Below are 22,708 nucleotides of genomic sequence, written 5' to 3' on the forward strand. Positions count from 1 at the left end.
ACCTTGCTGTAACCTCTATAAAAACCCCGCTAATTTGGAACTCGGGGCTCTCAATCTCGATCCGCTGTGTCGGTGACAATTGAGAGTCCCTGCTTAAACTTGAATAAACGACTCTCATGTGCTTACATCGGAAACGGCCTCCTGGTGGTCTTTGGGACCTTACAATCTGGGCACAACAATAGCCATGATTAATTGTAGTGAGGAAAAAAAAGAAAAAAAGAAAACTAAACAAAGGAAAGTGGTACATGGGGCAAGGAGGAAGGGTCATCCTCTAGTGTAGTCATACACACTCATTGCCTCCAACAAGTTGTGACAAATATGTGAACTACAGTCTAGCAATACTCATCTCCTAGGTCATTTTATGCAGTTCTTCAGAGAGTCAGATGCCAGGGATTTTGTTGGAGCTGGTCATGCACTCATTCTCTGTTTTGTATGTATTACAATTTTTAACTCTCATAAAGTATATATTAGTATCAACCATGTTGCATCCACAAAAATTTAGGTATAATGAAGCTCTCTCTCAAGTTTAGGAATGATAGGATCCCCCCTAAAAAACAAGGTCCTAGATATCAGCTAATTGATAAATATACAAGCTGTCATTTCCAAAGATAGTATTTCAGAATTGCTATGTTAATATTTTTCTACCCAATCTTTTTTTGCAAAATATGGATAAGTGCTTATGGCAAAATATTGTGACTAATTCTATTATGAAATGTTTTTGATTATTTTGTGTTCATTATTATTAGAAATTATTACTTTTTATTGAGGAAAAAATTCCCTGTGAATTTTGACCAACAAGTATTGGGAAAAAGTCAATTTTTTTATTTGCTTTGTTAATTCTTACAACAGATCTATAAATTCAGTTTGTCTGTTAGTCACCTCAGGCTGTCATAACATAATGCAGTCTGGGTGGCTTAGATGATAAAAAATTATTTTTTCACAGTTTTAGAGGGAAGAATTCTTGAATAAGAATGCCAGTATTGTGTCAGTGTTGTAAAGCCAACTTGTTTACTGATGGAAGCTGGTGAGTAAAAAAGACAGAAAAGTGGCCTAGAGTCCCAATATCCCTTTCAAGAGTATTCTCCTGGTATAGCTCTGTTTTTCCATTGTTATACATCAAAACCAATACCACAACTTCAAGGAGAAGACATTTAATTTGTCTCATAGGACACGTAGTCTATGGTTAGCTGGCTCTAAGTCAGAAAAATTATGGTGGAATAGTGTAGAGGAGCAAAACTGCTCATACTCATGCTTACTGGAAAGTGGTGTAAGGGAATAGTGCCCAGGAGGAGGCAAGGGACCAGATATAGACCCCAAGCCCCAAGGTCATGCCTTGATAACCCATCTAGATATACTCAAAAGTGTGCCTCCACCAATCCCACAGGGTTGACTCCAAAGCTAGTCAATTTGATACTCCACTCTTATCATCATGTCCCATCCTTTGTCAATGAACATAACTCCTTAAAGTGTATTTAATTTCCAAATAAAGACAATGGCAAGTTCATAATTCTACCTAAATAATACAACTACCTAACAAACAACCAGAAACACAACAATGCCTTCTCCAATGATCAACAGTTTCAGCATTTTTCAAATTCAATTCAAAGTCTCTTTTGAGGCTCAAGGCGAAGTCTTAGCTAGGTACCTCTATAAATATGAAAAACAAGAATCACACCAAAGCAAGACCAAATCTTAGTTGGGTCAACAATGTGTCCTGTAGCTTTATATAAGACATCTAGTACACACAGTGGTAAAATGTACAAAAAGGGAATGTGTGGCCTCACTCCTATGGCCCTCCAATTGCACCCCACAAAGCCTGTTTGTTGGGCTGCCTCCACTATTTAGCTTTCTTTGGCAGATTTTCCACACTTCTGGCATCTCCAAATTCCTAAGATCTCCAATGCACCTTTGGCTTCATTCCTACAGCTTCACACATTGCCCTATTAGGGGCTCCTTCCCTGGCTTTACAGGCATTTCTTTGAAATCTAGGTGGAAGCCTCCACAACATCAAAGTTTTTGCATTCTTTATACCAGTAAAGCAGCATTACATGGACAATACCAAGGTCTGCCACCAGAATGGCCAGTAAGCAGGCCCCATTGAACTGTGGCAGCAGCAGATTTTGAGTGCCTGGCTGGCTGAGAATGGTCAAATGAGTCCCAGGGAACCAATTACTTAGGTTGTTCTCAACAAGGTGCCCCAGGGATTCTTTTCTTAAATGAAAGTTTACCCTCTTTTTCTGTTGATCCTGCACTGGGTGGTGTCTTCCGAATCTTTTTTTTTTTTTTTTTTTTTTGGTACCATGATCGAACTCAGGTCCTTGTGCTTGTGTAGCAGGAGGTGAAACCACTGAGCTAAATCCCCGGCCCCAATCCTCTGGATTTTTTAGATACCTTATACAAAGCCATATTCTTCTGGACCTTGTACAAAGAATTCATTTGTTTTTCCCCTAATGGTGCTAATTTCTTCAGCAATTGTAGGTCTTTGTGCACCAAATTTACATGGATTTGGCCTCAACTTTACATGTGGTACTTTGTGAGCCAAAATTGAAGCTTTTTTTTCAGAATTTTCTCCTACCCCCACCCCAATTCTAATCTGCGTACTTGTCTGAATACAAAAAGTAGGACCCATGATACAACATGAATTTGGGCTTAAAATTTCCTCCACCAGATTAAATAGTTTACTCCCTAAATCTAAATCTTCTGCAAAGTATCAGGACATGAGCAAAATGTAAACACAGTTTTGACAATGACACATTCATGACCTCTAATCCCACTGCTAATTAAGGCTTCATTCCTAACTCAAACTTCTTGAGGCTGACTTTTAAAGTCTAAATTCCTATCAACATTCTGGTGTTCTTAGCTCCAACCAGAATCACCCATCAAGCTCTGTTTACAGGATTCCATAACTTCTCTTCCCCCCATCTGCAAAACTCTCCAAACTATTCCTGCAAACAATTTCTAGAAACTTCTAACCATATGATCAGGTACAGTCACAGGCATGATCCCTGTGATTCTCAATACTAATTTTCTATATTAGCTTTTGCATTGAAATATACAATACCTCACAGCCACAAGTTAAAATAGAACTGTCTTCATTTGGGTCATGTTTAAGAGTTTTAGGCCACCTTCATCAGGTTCCATAGCAGAAGGATCATGGAAGAAGGGTATAGTGGAGCAAAGCTTCTTAGTTCATGGTGCCTGGGAAGTATAGAAGAAGAATAGGGCTGGAGAAGAAAGGATGAGGTAACAGACATAGACCTCAAAGCAATGCCTCTGTGATCAGCCCAGACACACCCAGATACCCTAATTGCCAGCATGCATCCCAAAGATAATCAAGTAGACACTTCACCCTTACCACCACATCTCAACCCTTGCCAATGAACATATCTCCATATGCCATAACTAATCTTCATATAAAGACAATGACAAGTTCATAATTCCACCTAATATAATACAACTATCTTACATACCACAAGACACATGAAAACTATTGTTTTTTTCAATTGTCATGTAAGATGTGTTTGCCATTTTTAACTTAGTCACCATAAGTAGCATAAATGGTAAATTTGCACTAATGAAACTATTCAGTAAACCTAATTCACTTTTTATTTTTATGTATGTATGTATGTCTCTTTGAGGAAAGTGTGTCCCACCTATCACAATTTACTATAAGGATACTTTTATTTTAACTATGTATTATAAATTAAACACAGTGAAATAAATAGCAAAGCGCTCCTGGCTGATTACATTTTTTAAATTTTGTTTTTAAAAGAAAACATTTAATAAATTATATCATAACCTCAAAAGTATGCTAGAAAAGTATAAAAGTTTAGGGGGAAAAAGACCTTCAGTTTAGTGCCACTTCTTGGTATGTCCTGAGTCACCATTCTTTCCTGTTTCTAAGATTATAATTTTTATTGTAATTGGTTTAGTTTTAAAATGGCAACATATTAACAAATTATTATTGATATAGGCTTTTCAATTTGTCCAAAATTATGCATTGTAAGTGAAATGAAGCAGCATTTCCAGTTGACAAATGGATCTATGGGTAATGAGGTATTTCTTAAATAAAGCTTGTGACAATTAAAGCAACAAATGATGGCAATGAGAAAACTATTGACAAAGTACAACCAGGGAATGTTCAACTCAATATATGCAAGAATCTGCACTTTAAGTAAAAGAACGAATACCTGAAGCAGTACAAACGATAACCAGGTACTAAGAAAACAGACAATCAGCTTGGGCAAGAGTATTCTTTTAGAGTTTACAATGTAACTAGGGAGGGATGAAGAAGGAAAATACAAGATAGACTCATTCATATAGGAAGTTATTCGAATATCCTGTAGCAAGGTAATAACATTTTGACCAAGAGGTTATAAAAGCCATAAATGAAATTATCATCATGGAAAGTGACAGGCAGTAACTCTGAATGCTGACATAGACAGGACATTGGTAAGAAATATTCATGCCTTCAGGCTTTGGTAGATACCTGGTTGTCCCAAAACATAAGCAAGGACTGAAATTCAAATTAAAAATAACCTCAAAAAAATAAAATGCCTTCTGAAATTTAGATGATAGCTTGGTGAGTTTAGAGAAATTCAGGCAATAATCTATACAAGATATTAAGAAGACTGGATAATGCAAAAAGGCATAAGTAAAGGAAATAAAGATATGATATTTAGTAAACCTAATACCTAAAAGTACAAAATCCCTGAAATAGGATATAATGGAAATGTTTACCAAAAGTAAAAAATTAACAAACCCTAATGAAACACAAAAACATTCCAAAAAAATTTGATAGCTATTTTTTCTTATCATTCCTAGTTTGAGAATATTTAGTAATATTTTCCCAAGTACGATCAAGAACAACAAAAAAGTAGCGTCTAGAGCCTGATTTGTTTGATGTAACTGGTTTTGAAAAGAGCAGCTGTCTGAAGAAAAAGACGTCATATTTTTAAATTTCAAGACCTGCTGAAAAATACATGATAAAACACTGCTTCACTTTATTTTCCATTCTATAGTTTAACTTGACCTTCTCTGAAAAAATTCCATCACAGGTTCGTGGTACAAGAATACAAAAGCATAGCTGCCGATCAGATGACTGCCAAGTGGCGTTGGTTGGAGGAGGCCTAGGGAGTGACCAGATGAGTCTCTCCAGAGAGTCTTCCTAACAAATGATCCTATTTTATTTTGATTTTGCTGCCATCAATTATATCACTGTTGGTTCCTTCCATTTCATTTTGCTATGCCAAAAGGCTATGTAAGCTACCTTTTGCTGGTGTGGGTTATCTCTGGAAGTTGAGCGGCTGGCGCTCCTCACGGGTTTCCGGGCTGCACCTTCCTCCGGAGTAGGCCAGCAGAAACCACCGGCCGGAGCTCACGCGCTGCGTCCCGCACAGGGAGCCTACCCGGCCCGCCGGTGGCTGATTACATCTTGAAAGTAATAAAATGTTAATTTGAAATGTAATATAACAAGAAATATTAAGTTTCTCAGAAATTAGGAAAATAAATTCTATAGGGTGATTTTTTTTTTAGTATTTGTTACCTATATTCAAATTTATTTTTAAAATAAACAAAAATGTCAAACTCTAATAAAAAATAAAACATTATTTTGTCAAAATTATTCTACTTAACTTTGAAAACATTTATCTATAATCGCAAAAATAGAATTTCTCCTCTGTTATAAGGGCTACAAATTATAGAAAATCTTGCATCTACAGAGTAAACAAGCCACTTATATTTGAAAAAATGGTGTAAGACCGAGGACCTTACCAAAAGCTCCGAGGAGCTGACTAGTGAAGCACACCCAGGAATCCCAGCGGTGCCTTCAGAATGTAAGACCAAGAGCCTTACCAAATGCTCCAAGGAGCTGACTACAGCGAAGAACACCCGGGAAGGAATACACCGGACAAGTTGGAAAACAGACCTTTATTAGTCTGGCCAGACGGCACTCCCGAAGCAAAATAGCCTAGAGAGGCAACTGGCTCAGAATCTGAGGCTGTTTTTAAAGGGGGTTGAGGGGGAAGTTAACATATAGACTTAAAGAAAAGGGGACAAAGGTTAGTGGTCGACTGTCACATATTGATGGTCAGCAGACATCTGCAGCTTGTTCTAACAATTGTGGTGCCTGGAATATCAGTTCTGGGTAAACAAAGAGTTGAGTAGTTTACTCTGGGACTCTAGGTCTGTTACAGATCCCTATCTAGCGTCCCTAGACTAACAAGCATCTCCATCCATTAACTCACATTTTAATCACAATGGGGCTGGAGAAAAAGGAACAAAGGTTATGCAGTCCCACAATGGAATGTTTTTCCATCTCAGTATGGTATTTAACTTTATGTAAATAATTTTAATAGTTTCTGAAAAATAAAATAAAATACCATACTTACTTAAAAATTCAATTAAGTTGAATTTTGGCCCCCAAAATGAATAATATTGTGCACATTATTATATAATTTATTCAAAGTGCATATCTCTTGCAAGCCTTATGACTTTAAAAAACAAAATGTAAATTTAAGTAAGAAGCATTTATAAGAAAACTGTGTTTAGTAGATTTCATGTTGATTTCCAAGCCGTTAGTATAACATTTATATCTTCACATTGATAATGAATAACATTTGATATTTAACACACAAATGTGTTTCTTTACAATTAAAGCTATAGCATTAGTGAAAATCCAATTTAAAAATTAGTAGTTAAAAAAATAATTTTCCAAAATTTCCTTAGAAAAGAATAATTCAGATAAAGTTAAGATAGAAATTTAAAATATTTTCTTTTTAGGAAGAGCCAGTCATAAATTTAACCCAAATGATTTAATATCATTACAATCACCAACTTATTGCAGCACATACTGACTTAATTAAGTGATAAGGTCATTTAAAATTACTCCTGAAAAATCTACAATTTGGATACTAAAAATTTATGATTTCTTCATATTAATAGAATGTCATTTTTGTGACATTATATAATGTTTTTGAGCTAAATTTTATAAAGTATAATATTTGGTGAAGCTCTATTAATTTGTAATGTCAGGAATTATAGTTTCTGATTCATTTTATAGGAAGCTGTCTATGCCATTGAAACAATCATGATGTAGTCAGAGACCAGGACAAGGAATAGGGAGAATCCTGGACTCTTAACCTGTTACTAAGAATCTTGGTTTGTGTTTTTTCCTCTTCACTTGAGCCTAAAAATGTCAGATAGTTAAGTAACAGCAGAGCAAAGCTTGACTTTCATTTTGTATCCTTTGTTTTTGTGAATCTGGGTCAAATACCTTGTGGGGTCTGCATACTGGTATTTGATCACTTAAGAGTGTCTGTGTAAGTTGACCAAACAAGGAAAATTAGTCTTGAATTTACTGGGCCTCATCCCTCTCAAGGCTGAGGACAGCAAGGTAAGAAATTTCTAGGGACATCCATCTAACACATCAAGAAGTGTCAAAATCCATTATCACCTGGATTCTAAGAAAAGCAGAGTTTGACGTGATTGAAACCACCATGAACAAAGATAATTATTTTACAGAAACAAAATCACCTCTCAAGGATTCTAGAGCTAAACAATTAGGGCTGAGATAATGATCAACTGGACCCCAAGCAACTAACTAGACCTTAAAAGCTGCCCTCCTCCCTTCGTGGATGGATCAGCAAATCTCCTTCATCAGAGTGCACCCCCTCCAGCTTCTCAAGCCTGAGTCCTATTTTTCTCACTCTCCTTTGTTAAGAGCCAACCTGGACCTTGCTCCCCAAGCTAAAGTCTTACCTTTTTTTTAAACATTCTGATTGAAATTTTTTCCATAAACGTATCCTTTAGTTTTAATCTCCATTAGTAAAGGACTCAAGCTAGCTGGCAACAGTATCACAGCCACTGAAGTGTATGAAGAATATATTAAAGACAATTACAAAATTAAAATTTTAAAAACATAGCAGAACATGTATAGGGGTTAGGGTGTCTCTACTTAAGTTCCTCAAATGCTGTATCATTGACATAGGAAAATATTTATTTTTTTCTATCATATTTTAGAAACTATATAAATATTTTCTAGTTTGCAGGGATTTATAAGAGACTATTTCAGAAAACAAAATAAAACAACAAAAAAATCATGGGTAAATCAGACTGTCTTCTGAAAAATATAAATCCCAAATCTAACAAAATATGAATTAAATTTCTCAAGACTAATCAATAAAATTGTATTGGATATTTTTAGGGGGGAGATTTGAGACAGGGTCTCACTATGTAGCCCAGGCTGGCCTCAGACTCAGGGTGATATCCCTGCCTCAGCTGCCTGAGTACTGTGAGCACATGCGTGCACAACCATGCTCTGATGTGTAAGGCAAAAATCAACAAAAACAAAAACTTTGCTAATATAAGAATGTGACTCAAAGAAGGCAATATGGTGGGGGAGTTGAGTCAGGAAGAAACAACTATGATAATTTAACTTAGCAGTCAGTAGTGACATGAACTTGTGTATGTTACATAAGGTGAGAAAATAACCAATACAAATTTTAGTTAGACCTTAGATATTCATAGTATTAAATTTCAAATTTACTACAATTTAACTTTTAACATATATTTTATATTACTGAGCATTTTACACACATTCAGAATTCAAATTTGCCTATAATTTCTTTATATGGAAAATAATTAAATATTTTCTAACTCATATATTATACTTTCACTCTTCTATTTCTATCATCATAATATGACCAATTTGGAATATTTTAATTAAAGGATATCCTGATGAATTGCCATATTGAATTTAGTAAGATGTGTAGATGTTAGAAAAGATGGAGAATAAAACAAACAAATTATTAATGCTTTGACAATTTTTTTGACAGGTGATGAAAGCCCTACAACTATAAAGACCAATATATATGTGTTCTTCAGGTATTCAAATTTTGTCCCTATTGTCAACACAGAAGAGTTTGGGAAAATATGTGTTAACGTACTATTACTGTTCACACAAAACTACTGGTATATATCTTTTACTTGAGTCAATATAGCTAATAAAAATCTATAAAATTTTCACATTAATAGTATCTTTATATTTTTATTTGAAAAGTTTATATTTTTCCATTTTACAAAAAATAATAAAATTAAAAATTAAAAATATATTTAGGAAAAGGAAATTAAATAGTGTACATTAGAAAAATTATTATAAAGTTTTTCAATCTGTTTCAAAGCATCTTATATTTCTGGGTTTTAAAAAAATGGGCCAGAATTTAGCTCAGTGGTTTCAATGCCTGCTACTCAAGCCCAATAACCCGAGTTTGATCCCCAGTACCAAAAAAAAAAAAAAAATTACAAAGCCTATACTCTCCAAGAATTTCTGGATCTGTACTGTTTTAAGCCTAGAATAATTTCTTTCATTAGGATGATCTTACATAGTAGAAGTATTATTTATAAAATTACTACTTATAAAGGTCAGTAGAGGCAATGCAACATTTTTTAGTTCATATCCATGGTGTTACTGTCAACATTTCAGTATGGTAGATGTGTTAGCAACATTTAGATGTTTCAGTCATTTACTAGATTAATAAATAAAAAACCCTCTCAATTCTAAAGCAATAAGAAAAGTTATTATTCTAAATTAACTTTCTTGAGCCTCTTCTATAACTATTAAATGCACTTTTATTAAATTCTTTCAGTAAGTCCATTTGTTGACATATATTATCTCAGTTGCCTTAGCAACAACAATAAAAGCAATATTCAGTACTATTTTCTCAATTAATCCTCACTAAATCTTCATTTTAAAGAAAAGATCGATACCAGTTTTTTCATTGTTTAATTGAATCTTGTGAACTATCATCATTTAATAGTTGAGAATAGAACAAGCACAGAGCTTATAAAACATTCCCATATCCACAGCTAGTTTTTGAACTTATATGAAGCTCTGCTATGAATGATATAGTTCTTCTCTGATTATTCTTCACTTGGACTCTTAAATAACTACCACATTTTAAAATGCTCTTGTTTTAATCTCCTTGTCTCTTGTATCACTTTGTCTTTCTCTTTTTTTTCTTCTGTAAATATTTATTGACATATGGGTAAATCTTGTAGTTAGCACTATTGTACTGAATTTTCTCAATGACATTGAACACTTGAGAATGTTTAAAGGATCAATAATACAAAATATTCTCACATATTCTTTGCATATAAATGTTTTAAGAACAACTTTTGATAGGTGTCAATAATTATGAATTAGAAAGAGATAATATAACCTAATATATATTTTATATGCATTAGTTTTGCTTCCTAAACTCAATACCAAAAACAACTGGTTTAGTGATATATACTTATCTGTATCATGGGGAGAAATATCCTATTATTCTCTCTTTAGGCTGCTCATTCTGAAATAGAGATACCTTCTAAAATAATTCAGATGTAATTATAACCATATTTATATGCAAGAAACTATGTCACCTTGTTTTCTACTGACAAATGAGTCTTGAAAATGTAGCCATGGCACTGCAGTCAGGGGAGAGGCACTTCAGCTTCTCCCACAGTAAGCAGTCCTCACTATTTCCTAGCAGCCACTGTGACTTCAGACTTTTTGATAAAGGTTTCAGTATTTTCAGATAGTAGTCTGATTGAGTCAAGATATCAACTTTTGTCAAACTGCTGAGATATTTAGAAAATCAGCAACTGGATTCACTAAATAATCCTTTACAATAGCAACAAGACTCCTAGGACACTTTCTTTTTTAAATAGGTTTAGGTGAATCATCTGATTTAGCTTGACCTCTTGTCTTCCTACACCAGCTAAGATGGATTCCTAATTTAAAAATACCTGGGGAGTAAAATCAGTAGCATCTGGAAGGGAAGGCTTTGTAGCATCTGGACTGATGAGAGTTTTTGATCCCCATTTCCCTGTAGGTCTCTGACATTGCAATTACATTTGAAGGACTTCTCTATTGAATAATAGTTTCAGTCAAGGTGATAAAATCACAGGCAGGAAAGAAAAACAAAAATAAAAAGCTTGAAATTAAGACTTTACTGCTCCTTATTATAGCAAAATAAAACAAACGATATTCCTGGCTTAGATAATTGTATTTATTTTAGTTAGGTTTTTAACCTTGATTTTATCACACATCTCAGAAGTGAATTTTTTTCTGATGTATGCTAAATTTTATAGCACTTAAAAGATGAAAAAACAATCTTTAATATATGCAAATAGAATACTTTATAGTAGTTTCATTAACCATGGAACTGGCCATTTTTTTCAATTTTTCCATTCAATGAGTTACATTTTACAATTTAAAAATTTCATAAATCATTTTCATATTTTCATTTGATATTTATAAAGAACGAAAATAAATCAAAGAAAGATGATGAAGAGTATACTGAATGCCTACGGATAAGTTTAACAAAAAGAGGGAATATGAAGAAATAATTAAACAGTTGAAGATGAGTTAGATATGTGCCTGAGAAAGAAACTCAGGAGACAAAAGGAAGAGCAAATTCAAAAAGCTGGAGGCAAATGTATGCAGGAATGTTTCATTTTTGAGAAATACAAAAATTAGCATAACTAAAAAGAGTGAGCAAGTGAAAGAATGGGAGGAAACGAGATGCAAGGTCAGAAGGGGAATAAAAGCACTGGATATTCTAAGATACTGTAAGGAATATTGTGACAACATGTCAGATAGAGAAAGGACATTGCCTCACTATTTTATTGAGGGGAGGTAAACTGGGAATTGATCCCAGAGACAGTCTACTACTGAGCTACATACTTAGCCTGCTTTAAAACATTTTTTTGGGCATCAACAGTGATAATACTGTTAGTGTTACCTTCTACTTCTGGAAAAATCATTCATGTTAAATTGAACCAAGAGAACAGGTATCAGAAGTTACACTGGAAGTTAGGTGAGTGCTTTTCTCTTTAGACTCAGAATAACCCACAGGACACTGAAGTTTTAGGTAAGTTAACTGTTAAACACATTTCCCTGTATGGTAGAGATATTCATAGCAGCTATTAAAAGAAGCCTGTGCTTCTCCAGCTGAAGAACACAGATGTAACTAGATTCTTGATTTGGTAATCATATTTCAGTAGTGGGAAATAGTCCTTAGGAGGAAAAGGAAACAGAAGATGCTTTGATGTAAGAGAAAGAATCATGTTTGAATTTGTGAACAATTTTGGCTTCAAATGACAGTTGCATAATAAGCCTGGCTATGTGACCTTGGGGAAATCCTCAGTGTAATATAGTAGAAATAATACCCTCTCACAGCATAGGAATGAAGAATAAATAAGATACTGAAGTGAAAATTCTCAGCACAATAGTCAGCACACAGTAGGTGCTCTGTAAATGCTGCTTCCTTTCCTGCCCCACCCCTCAAATCAATTTTTTTTTAAATTATGAAACAGAATTCCACTGAGTTGCCCAAGGTGGTCTCAAATATGATTTTCTTGTCTCACCTTCGCGCTTAGCTGGGAATATAGGGATGGACCACTATTTCTAGACTCACTTTCTATCAAATAGGAATATTCTGGCTGTTCTATGGAAATAGACTGAAAGAAGGAGATGGCAAAAAGTAGAGACAATTTAGAAAACAAACAATTGCTTAGGCAAGAGATGTTGACGTGTTGGACCAAAGTGGTAGCAGTTGAAGCATGGAGTTGTAGATGTATTTTTTCAATTAAATATAAATAAATTTGATGAAAAATTGAAGGCACATACAAGGCACAAAGATGATTCCAAGGCTTTGGACCTGAGAACTTGAACAACAAAATTTCCATTTATTGAGAAAATTTTGTTGGCTTATCCATAAATTATTTTATCTCTGGAAACTAAAATTACACCATGAAATCTAGTGTTTAAATTATTTTCAAATATGTATAGAAAGGTCTTAAAGTGTAGTTATGTATGGGATTAAGGCATTTTTTCAAAACTCTTTTAAAATAAATGTATGTTGTATAAAGTTTTGATACAATTAAAGAAAATGTACCTATTTAATAAATTACTAAGGAATAATGTGATAAATTATTGAATTGTTACCCATCCAGAGCCAGAGGACCCAAAATGTAGAAAAGATGTATAAAGGAACAGGAAGTTACAGGAAAGAACACTGAAGTTATAAACAGTTTTAGGTAAACATTTTGAGATAATAAGTGATATGAATCCAGATGCTAGGATGAGGATTTTGAGGCAATTAGAAAGATAGTTAAGGTTTATTAAATAGATTTATCACTTCACTAATTTGCTTTTAACCAATATGTTCTCTATATTTGGTAATTAAAGACTGAAAGTAAAATGAGCAAAAATCAAACAAATAAAAAACCAGAGGCTCCTCATTATATATATATATATATATATATATATATATATATATATATATCACTCTCAAATTAGATTTCTTATACTATAGACCGGTTGTTTCATAGAATATTGTTCGTATTTTAAGTAGTATGGAATGGTGGGAGAAGCTTTTTTTATACATGGTTATTCTGAATTTAAAGGCTTTTCTTGTTTCTGCAAGAATTTTAACCACTAAGATGGTTTTACTTGTACCTTCACAAGATGAAATAGGACATTATGTAACCCAGCACTTACAGCTCTTCCGGCAGGACTGGTGGCAAATCCTATGGATTTCTAATTCTACTACACCATTGCTCTTTTAAAAAGAGTTTTCAAAGCAAAATATAATGACAATCATATTTCTCCTGGATTCAAGAAATAGAAAAAAAAATAAGACTCAGAGTATTTTGGTCCAAGTTTTCAACATTTACAGCCCCTAATGTAATAAATAAAGGAATTAATGTAAGATAACTTCTCTCTGTGATACATACAGATCCAATCATGCTCTCCTCTCAGCAGTGTCACAGACAATTTTAAAGAATTAAAATATCAGGTCTCATTTCTGCTTTGTGATTTTAAGCAAATAATTTACTTCCTCTCAAATTTCATTTCTTCAAACAAAGAAGGAAAACTAAGGGACAGTCTGTCGATAGAACCAATTAAGCTGATATTAACAAATTGCTTTCCCCACACCCTCATCTCTCTAATTTCAAATTAAAGTGATAGGAAAATAATAAGACTAATTTTAAATGTATAAATTCATCTGAACCTTCCTAGCATTGAACAAAATCTATGAAATACATTATAAAAAATAAATAATATTCTGTTACCATGAATATGAAATTTGTTTAGGGGGGGTCACTGTTATCTTGTCAACATTATTTAGCAATAGTAGTTGGATTTATAATTTAAACCGGTTTTCAATGAAGTCTGAATGGTTATGATAGATTAGGCTGATCATGCAGATAAAATGTGCCTACACAGCCAGCTTATACACATGGACTCACTCCATGTGGACCTCTTTAATTTATCAGCACAAATTGCTTGGCATAATACATGCTTGTGACCTCAAGTCCTGGGCAACCCAGCAGTATGAAGATAAAGATCTTTTTATCTGAGATTTCAAGGCACCATTCATTGATAGCCTTCTGCTACTACACTATAGTACTGAAATTTTAGTCATTATAGTAATGCTATTCCATGACTACAAAACTTCTAGGTCCCAGCAAGTTACTTTGGAGTAATTAATGCAGAAATCAAGGCAACTAAATTCTAGATGCCAGAAATAAAAATTGAATTCAAGTTAGAAAAGCAAATAAAGCTAACATTTTTCCAAGATTATAAGAATTGAACATGGAGGTATAAAAAGCCTGTCCTTGGGAATTTGAAAATTTCTATAAAAGATCTAGAAAACAGGTGTCTTTTATCTGAAAGGCCCCTGGCTGAAGTTTCTCATAACACTTGCAATCACAGAGCAGATGGGTAATTTGAGCTAGTAGTATTTATTATATTCTCTTGGACAAATGACAAGAAATATTGAAATATGAATCATTCTTAGGTTAGAAAAGGAGTCATATTGTAGATATTGTAACTGCTGTCCTCTGAATTAACATCACCTTAAGATTTTTCTTTATTATCACAACATGAGTGACAATCAACAGGATCTATGTATTTCCATGTCCATCTCAAGAGGATAGACAAATTGGTCATGTATAGAAGTTCTAGTAAAAATTGTCTTCTACAGAGACAACTAGACCCCTATTTTCCTTGAATTGAGTTCCCTACCATCCCCAAACAAATAGCTGTGAAATTGCATTGAATTCCTGTAGTTTCAGCCAAAGCACATGGGGTACATAAGGAGAAATTTGTAGATCAAATTATAATTATCAAGAATGATGGACAGCAATACAATTTCTACTTCACTAGGAAGTATAAGCCTTCAAACTGGTATGCACGAGGAACTTTTCCCATGACTTCAATAGTTGTTGTTATGAATTTATAAAAGAAGTAAAAATTTTGACTGGTACACAGTGATATACTTATTTTAGAGTGTAGCCTAATATATAATATATCTATGCACCATCTAAATGTTTATAATTTAAATGAAATTCTCTAAAATACACCTAATTATATGTATGATTTCTACTTTCCATTCTCTACCATTAACTTTTATAATTCTAGTTTACAACCCAGTAACTGACTTTAATCCTGTACCAACTGAACATCACTTTCAAATGTGTGCTAGAATATTGACATGAATATACTTCAATATCAAAGAATTCCCATTTTTACATTCTTTGCAAATTTTAGTTTCTTGAAGAAATGATATAATTGGTCCAGACTCAAAATCATAGTTAAAATTTGGGGATACTATCCTGGAGGAAAGTTTCTTGACTAGGTTTGAACCAACTCAGTTCTGTCCATTATTTTTATTGTATTTCACAAGAATAATGATACAGCGTGCTAGGAGAATGTAACATTTTGAGAGAACTGGGTGCTCCCTGAAATAGTCCAAGCTATCATATTATCCTATGGAAACAGGATATCCTTCAAGACTTATCCTAGGAAATTATGTCCCTTTAGGGCATAAACCCCAGGGAAATGTTTTTTCCAATTGTTATCCAAGTGGGGCATGGATAGAGGAGACAACATCTGCTCCAGGAGGTGTGCTCAACCTTGGCACATTGACTCACAGTAAACCCTCACATTCTTCTGCCCTTTGCTGCCTTTCTATCAGTAATAAATCCACTTCATGAAGATTGGGTACTGGAGTATTCTGTCTTACTAGACTCAGACAAGTTGCTAACTAGTACACAGTGCATTTGCATCACACACCTTAAGCTTATTTGGCCATCTACAGAAGAGGAGAAAAAAATATTTGAAGTCAAGAGTGATCGCAAGAATTGACAACTACAATAATTACATATGTATAATATCTATAATATGAACTACATATTTCTATGAGGAACAATTATTTGGAGACTTGCAAGACAATATTGTGGTGTCTCAGTGTACACACACTGGACACTAAGCTATATGGCTTAGTATCTGTTCTGATTATCAACATATCCTTCTGTTTTTCAAACATGGTACCATAAATTTCAGAAGAATATTTAATAAAGAAGTACTGGGTATGGTGAAGCACACCTGTAATCCCAGCACTTGCAAGGCTGAGGCAGGAAGATCACCAGGAGTTCAAGGCCATCCTGAGCTACACAGTGAGTTCAAGGCCAGCCTGAATTACATAGTGAGACATTGTTTCAGAAAACAAAACAAAAAACAAAAAGAAGTAGAAAGAAGTGATGATTTTATTTGGTTTATGGTTTTAAAATTTTGTGTGTGATTTTATTTAGCTTTATTTGAAATACATTAATATTTTAAGATCACGAGGTCATACACCAAAACTTGACATGTAAAAATTTAATCCTTGTATGAAAACCTAATGAAGTTACTACTTTTTTTATTTTTCAGAGCTGTAAATGGAGACACAGAAACTTTAAAGAACATATCACAGATTGCATAGCTTTTGGGTGCTGAGGCTACAACTGAGTCCAATTCCAAATTGGTATTCACTTACTATATGTCTTGAGGAGAGGAAACTGTTACTCAAAGCCAAAAACTGGCTCAGCTATTTATTCTGAGACTTAATGAAGTTTCTGTTCTAGAGGCCTAAATTCTCTATTATGCACAAAATGCCAAATGCAATAAAATATCCTGGGAATAATCCAGGAGTTTGTAGGATAGTAAAAGTAGGCCTTATTATAATTAGGGAAATATTGTTATTTTTAAAAATTTTAACTCAGAGGTCTTCTATGTATAGTTTTATTCTGATAAACCTGCAACACACAAGCAAAGGAAGCAAAAAGAGTATGATTGTTTTGTTGCTTTAAATAATACATTTGACTACTGTTGGAGAAAACAAGAGACTTTTTTTAGGAGAGGGTTAATATAATAAGAATTAGAGTTTCTTTATATACAAGAGCGCATGTACTGAAAGTATCCAGTGCCTATGAATGAATGTTTCCTTATCTTTTTCTCCTGTAAATAAAGAAGCTTATTTCTATTAGTAGCATTCCAATCTTCTAATTAAGAAAATCATTATATCAATTAAAGAGTAAGATGTATTACTAGGACTGATGATCTTCCTAATTTCAATAGAATTATAAACCTCTAAAGTTTATTCAAGCTCTTGCACTTTTACTAAAAAACCCTTGAAAAAATGGTATGAGGTTTTTGAAGCAATCCTATCCTTGAGTGATTTAAGAATCTTGGTTTAGAGTTATTGGGTCACTATTTTTAGAACTTCCCTTCTCATATATCTTCATTGATTCAGACTGTCATTAAATTTCTAGAGCTGTAAGGAAATTGCTCACAACTCAAGGATTTTATACTATGGACAAAATCTTGGATAGCTCAGTTTTTCATTTTATGGAACTGAAGGAAATTGCTCAAGTGAAGTTTAAAGTGCTGATTTAAGAAATACCCTTGAGGTTTTACTAAGTGGACACTACATTTATAGTTGTCAGACTTAGAGTTTCCAGGCAAATATTTGTTTTTAAGTCCATATATGAATGAGGTAGGTATAAAGAGTAAAGAGTTGCCACTTTTGCTGGTTCAGAGCCAAACTCAAAGTAAAAACAGGAATATTTCAATGAGTTTTTTACTTACTGAAATTAAAAGAACAAAACAACATAAGAAATATTGTCACATTATTGATATTCTTGTCATTCAAGCATATGATCAAAGGTGAGATTCAATTTCTATAACAATTGGTCTATACTCAGGAGTTTGGGCAAGATCTTACTCAAGTAAGATCCTCCAGGTTCTTTTCCCTCTGTACAGACCAATCTGAACAGCTCTTCATGTACCAAACATCCTTACAAGAGATTTTTTTAAAAATCAAGGTTTGTGACTATAGTGTACAGTTTTAGTATAGTAGTAAGAAAAAGTAGGTTGACAAACATGGAGAAAACAATTGCCAAATTTAACCACCTTAAAAGGGAAACAGCATGGAGATCTATGCCTCTCACTTAGGGGAGACAGAAGAAAATAAGTCCAGGGCTTGGACCTGAAATCCATCCAGTACCAGGATGAACTGCAGTAACAGGTGCAGAGCCCACAACCTATGTCCCAGGGTTGCGACTGAAGAGTGAGCCTTTGGAACCATCATGTTACCCAGATGACTATGGGATTGCTTCTGCACTCCCTCCCCTACAGCAAGAGGACAGGAATGTAGCACAGTACTTTGTCCTGGAGATGGGAGTCAGGTACAACACAGTGAAACTCAGTATCAGACAAAAACAAAAGGCCTTTTGACCAAGGCTGAGCTCACAGTTGAAGTCTATACATCTGCTTTGGCATCAGGCAGAGACCGGTGCCTTAGTGAAGCAGACTCATGATTTACCTTGCATCTTTACCAGCCATGCCTACTCTAAGACTACACATTTCCTGTGGCTATGAAATTCAGCTGTGAACCAGCTCAGCATTGACCTTGACAATAAAAGAGTTATCTTCACTATACATCCTGCAACCTTGAACAGCTAGACCCAGAACAGTATGCAAAGACAGAAATACCACACCTGTCCTAGCACCAGGTAGAGAACTATACCCCAGTGGGTTGGACTCATGTGTCAGCCTGCACTACCAGCTGTGGGCATGGTGCCTTCACCAACCCCAACCTCATATAGGATAGCACAGAGTAAAACTTCATTTGCCATGGATAGGACCCAGAAGTAAGCACAGGACTATGCCATTTGATTCAGTGCCAGTCTGGTGAAACTTAAGAGGAAAGCTTACGCCTGCCCATCTACAGAGCCTCTGGAACAGGCAGACAGGCAGCTTCAGTCTCTTCACTTCTATTCTAATCAGATCACCTGTTGCTGTGGCTGGGCCTTGGTTTTAATCCAGTGGTTAATCACTAGTCTTATTCCCAGCTGGTCTTCATGATCTGTTGAAGCCTAGTATGTCAATACTTTATAGCATTTGTGGCCAATGGCATGGCATAGGAGTCTTGGGGCTCTTTTCTCCAGGGCAATTCTGCTCAATGTAAGGCAAAATGTCCTCTGTGCCTGAGAACAGACTGCTCACTATGGACAACGTGCCTGTGGTTAACTACACCTCAGAAAGAAGCTGGGAGGGAAAAACTATTGTTTTCAGGTATTACCCTAGTTCACACTAAACAAGCTATTGGCTATGGCTTGAAACAAACCTGGGCTTGGATTGCCCTCTGGAGATAAAACAGAGAAATACACCGATAGCAGAATCAGGACAAATCTAGAATTGTGGTAACATCTAGCGATAAAATTAAGGAAGTGACAACAGGTCAGAGAAAATAAGCACCCTACTCAGAATTTCTGAAAAGGCAAGAGTTGGAAAATAAAGTGTGGGATAAATAACTAGCACTTCAGTGTCCGTGTGATATTGCACACGAATAAACATCGAGAACTTTCAGGGGACAATGATCTCACTTTACTGTCAATATAAGGTTTTGGAAGTTCAGCAGATAGTAAGAATTATGGGCACTTGTATATGAAGAATTTTTAAATATGTTTTGAGGAAACTTAATGACCTTCAGTAGGAAACAGAAAAGATATAAAAATGTAACAGAAAATTAACGGATATGAGAGACAAAAAATAAAAACATACAAAAACCAAATAAATTCTCATTCTGTACTTAGCAAAACTATTGTTAGAAACAATAGAAAGAATATTTAGAAATATTCTTAGGCAAAGCTGAGAGAAAAATCTTCACCAGAACTGTCCTACAAGAAATACTAAAGGAATTTTTTTTCAAAATTAAAGAAAGAAAAGTTAGTGAATAAGTAAAAATCACTGGGAAATGCAAAACACATTGGTAAGAGAAACTTTACAAGCAAATCCAGAATGCTGTAGTACTGTGAACATGGTGAATAAACTATATCTCAACAAAATAATTAAAATAATAATTAGTTTATTATGTTAAAAGATCGGTAGTATATAAAAATATAAATTAGGACAACAAAATTTTAAAACTGTAGGTTTTAAATACTTTTTCTCTCTCTTTGGCATTTTATTATTTTATAACCATGTAATCAAAAACTGAATTTTATAAGCCTCATAGTAACCAGAAGGTAAAAATCCATATAGATGAAAAAAATTAACAAGAATCAAAACCCACTTGCAGAATAAATCACTCAATCACAAAGTAAAATAATCAAAAAGACAAAATGAAAGAAATAAACCAATACAATAAAATCAGAAAAGAAGTTATAAATAGCTGTAGAAAGATACCTATTGATAATCTAAATTACTAATTTCAACAAAATATATGGAATGTGATGAAATTTACTTGCTTTGCTTTGAGTTCATTTTTCATAGACATCTTTGGTATATCATTAAATATCTTTCTGTTCTTACTTTTCACCTGTTTTCTAATATTCACTAGTAGTATTCTAATTTTATTGTGCAAATATACACACTTTTTTCTAATCCTTATCTCGTTTCTAGATCTTTGCTTCCAATTTAGCTATGGCAATTTTATTTTTTAAATTAATTTTATTGGTACATTTGAGGTATACAATATAATGACATTCATCATTGGAGATTTATACCTTTACATAATATATCTTGATTCTTATTTTTCCCCATTCCCCTCCGCTCCCTTCAACCCCTCCACCCCTCTCTATTTACAAAGACTTTGTTTCCATTTTTTCATTTTCTCATATTAATTCCATTCCCTTCTTTCCTTTCTCCTCCCCCCCTCCCACTTCCCCTTCCCCTTTGCACCTTTTCTTCCTATTTCACATTATCTATTATACACTTTGATCCCCTTTTCACTTTCAGTTCTCACACTAGAGAAACTATGCAGTATTTACACGTGTGTCCTATTTATTGCACTTGAGTGTCACCTTAATGTGAATCCATTTAGTTAAAAATGTCTCTAATTTCTCATTCCTTATGACTAAGTAGTTCTCTCTTTTATATAAATCACACACACATTTTCTTTGTCCAGTCCCAACTTGATGGGCAACTGGGCTGTTTCCAAGTTTTAGACATTACAAACTGTGCCACTATGAACATGGGTTCACATATATCACCCTGGTATGATTCTTTTCATTCTTTTGGGAAGGTACCCACCAGGTAAATAGTTGGGTCAAATGGGACCTCTAATCCTAGTTCTTTGAGGTATCTCCATACTTATTTCCACAGTGGTTGCACCAGTCTACACTCCCACCAACAGTGGGGAAGGGTTCCTTCTTCCCTACAGCCCTGCTACCATTTGTTATTGGTTGATTTCATGATAGCAGCCATTCTTCCTGAGGTGAAGTGGAATCTCAGCAATGTTTTCATTTGCATTTCTCGAATGATCAGTGATTTTGAACATTTTTTCATATGTTTATTTGCTTTTTCTACTTCTTTTTCTGAGAAATGTCTGTTCATTTCAGATGCCCATTTTTGGATTGGGTCTTTACATTTGGGAGGTCTAATTTTTTAAAGTTCTTTACATATTCTAGAATTTATCCTTTGTCTGAGGAACAGCTGGTAAAAATTTCTCCCACATTGTGGATTCCTCTCTTTATGCTGATGGTGTTTTCTCTTGCTGTGCAGAAGCTTTTTAATAAGAAGAGATCTCACTTGTTGATTCTTTGTGATAGTTCACATGCATCTGAGGTTTTGTTCATGAAATTTTTTCTTCATCAATATCTTCAAGGGCTCTACCTAACCTCTCTTCCAGTTGGTTTAGGGTTTCTGTTTTAATCTTTAGATCTTTAATACATTTTTATTTTAGTTTTGAGGATGGTGAGAGACATTTTTCTAGTTTTAATCTCTGACAAGTTGAAACCCAATTTTTCCATCACCATTTCTTCAAGAGGCTTTCTTGCCTCCAGTGAGGGTGTTTTGCTCCTTTGTTGAAAATGAAGTGGCTCAATGTGACTGGAGTTGTTTCTGCATCTTCTAGACTGTTCCACCATTCCTTGCATCTGGTTCTTTGGCAGTACCATGCTATTTTTATCACAGTACCTTTGTAGTATAGTTTCAGAATGGGGATTGTGATATCCTGTGGTAGTTTTAGGAGTTAATATTATGTTTAAAATTGGAATTATGTGTCAGATCATTTTTTTTGGACTGACAGTTTTTGCAAATATTCATGTTTTCCAATGCTCAAACCTTCAGTTTACTCATGTGCAAAGTAGACATAATAATGGCTTTCTTTTGAATATACTATGGAGACTAAAATAGAAAATATAGTTTAATTCTAGTATAGAATTAAGTTCATGTCAGCTATTTTGTAAACACATTTTATTCTTGTGAGAAATAGTACAATATGTAGCCCTGTTCAAGCCTAAGCTCCAATAATGTTGCATGTGTTTTTACTACTTATTTTCTTTTTCTTGTTCTACTTTTTCTTTTTCTTATTTTTTTATTTGAACACATCTGTAG

This window comes from Heterocephalus glaber, unplaced genomic scaffold (genome assembly GCF_053883595.1).
Source record: "Heterocephalus glaber isolate CG9 unplaced genomic scaffold, H.glaber_assembly_v1.0 deba00001666, whole genome shotgun sequence".
NCBI lineage: Eukaryota > Metazoa > Chordata > Mammalia > Rodentia > Bathyergidae > Heterocephalus > Heterocephalus glaber.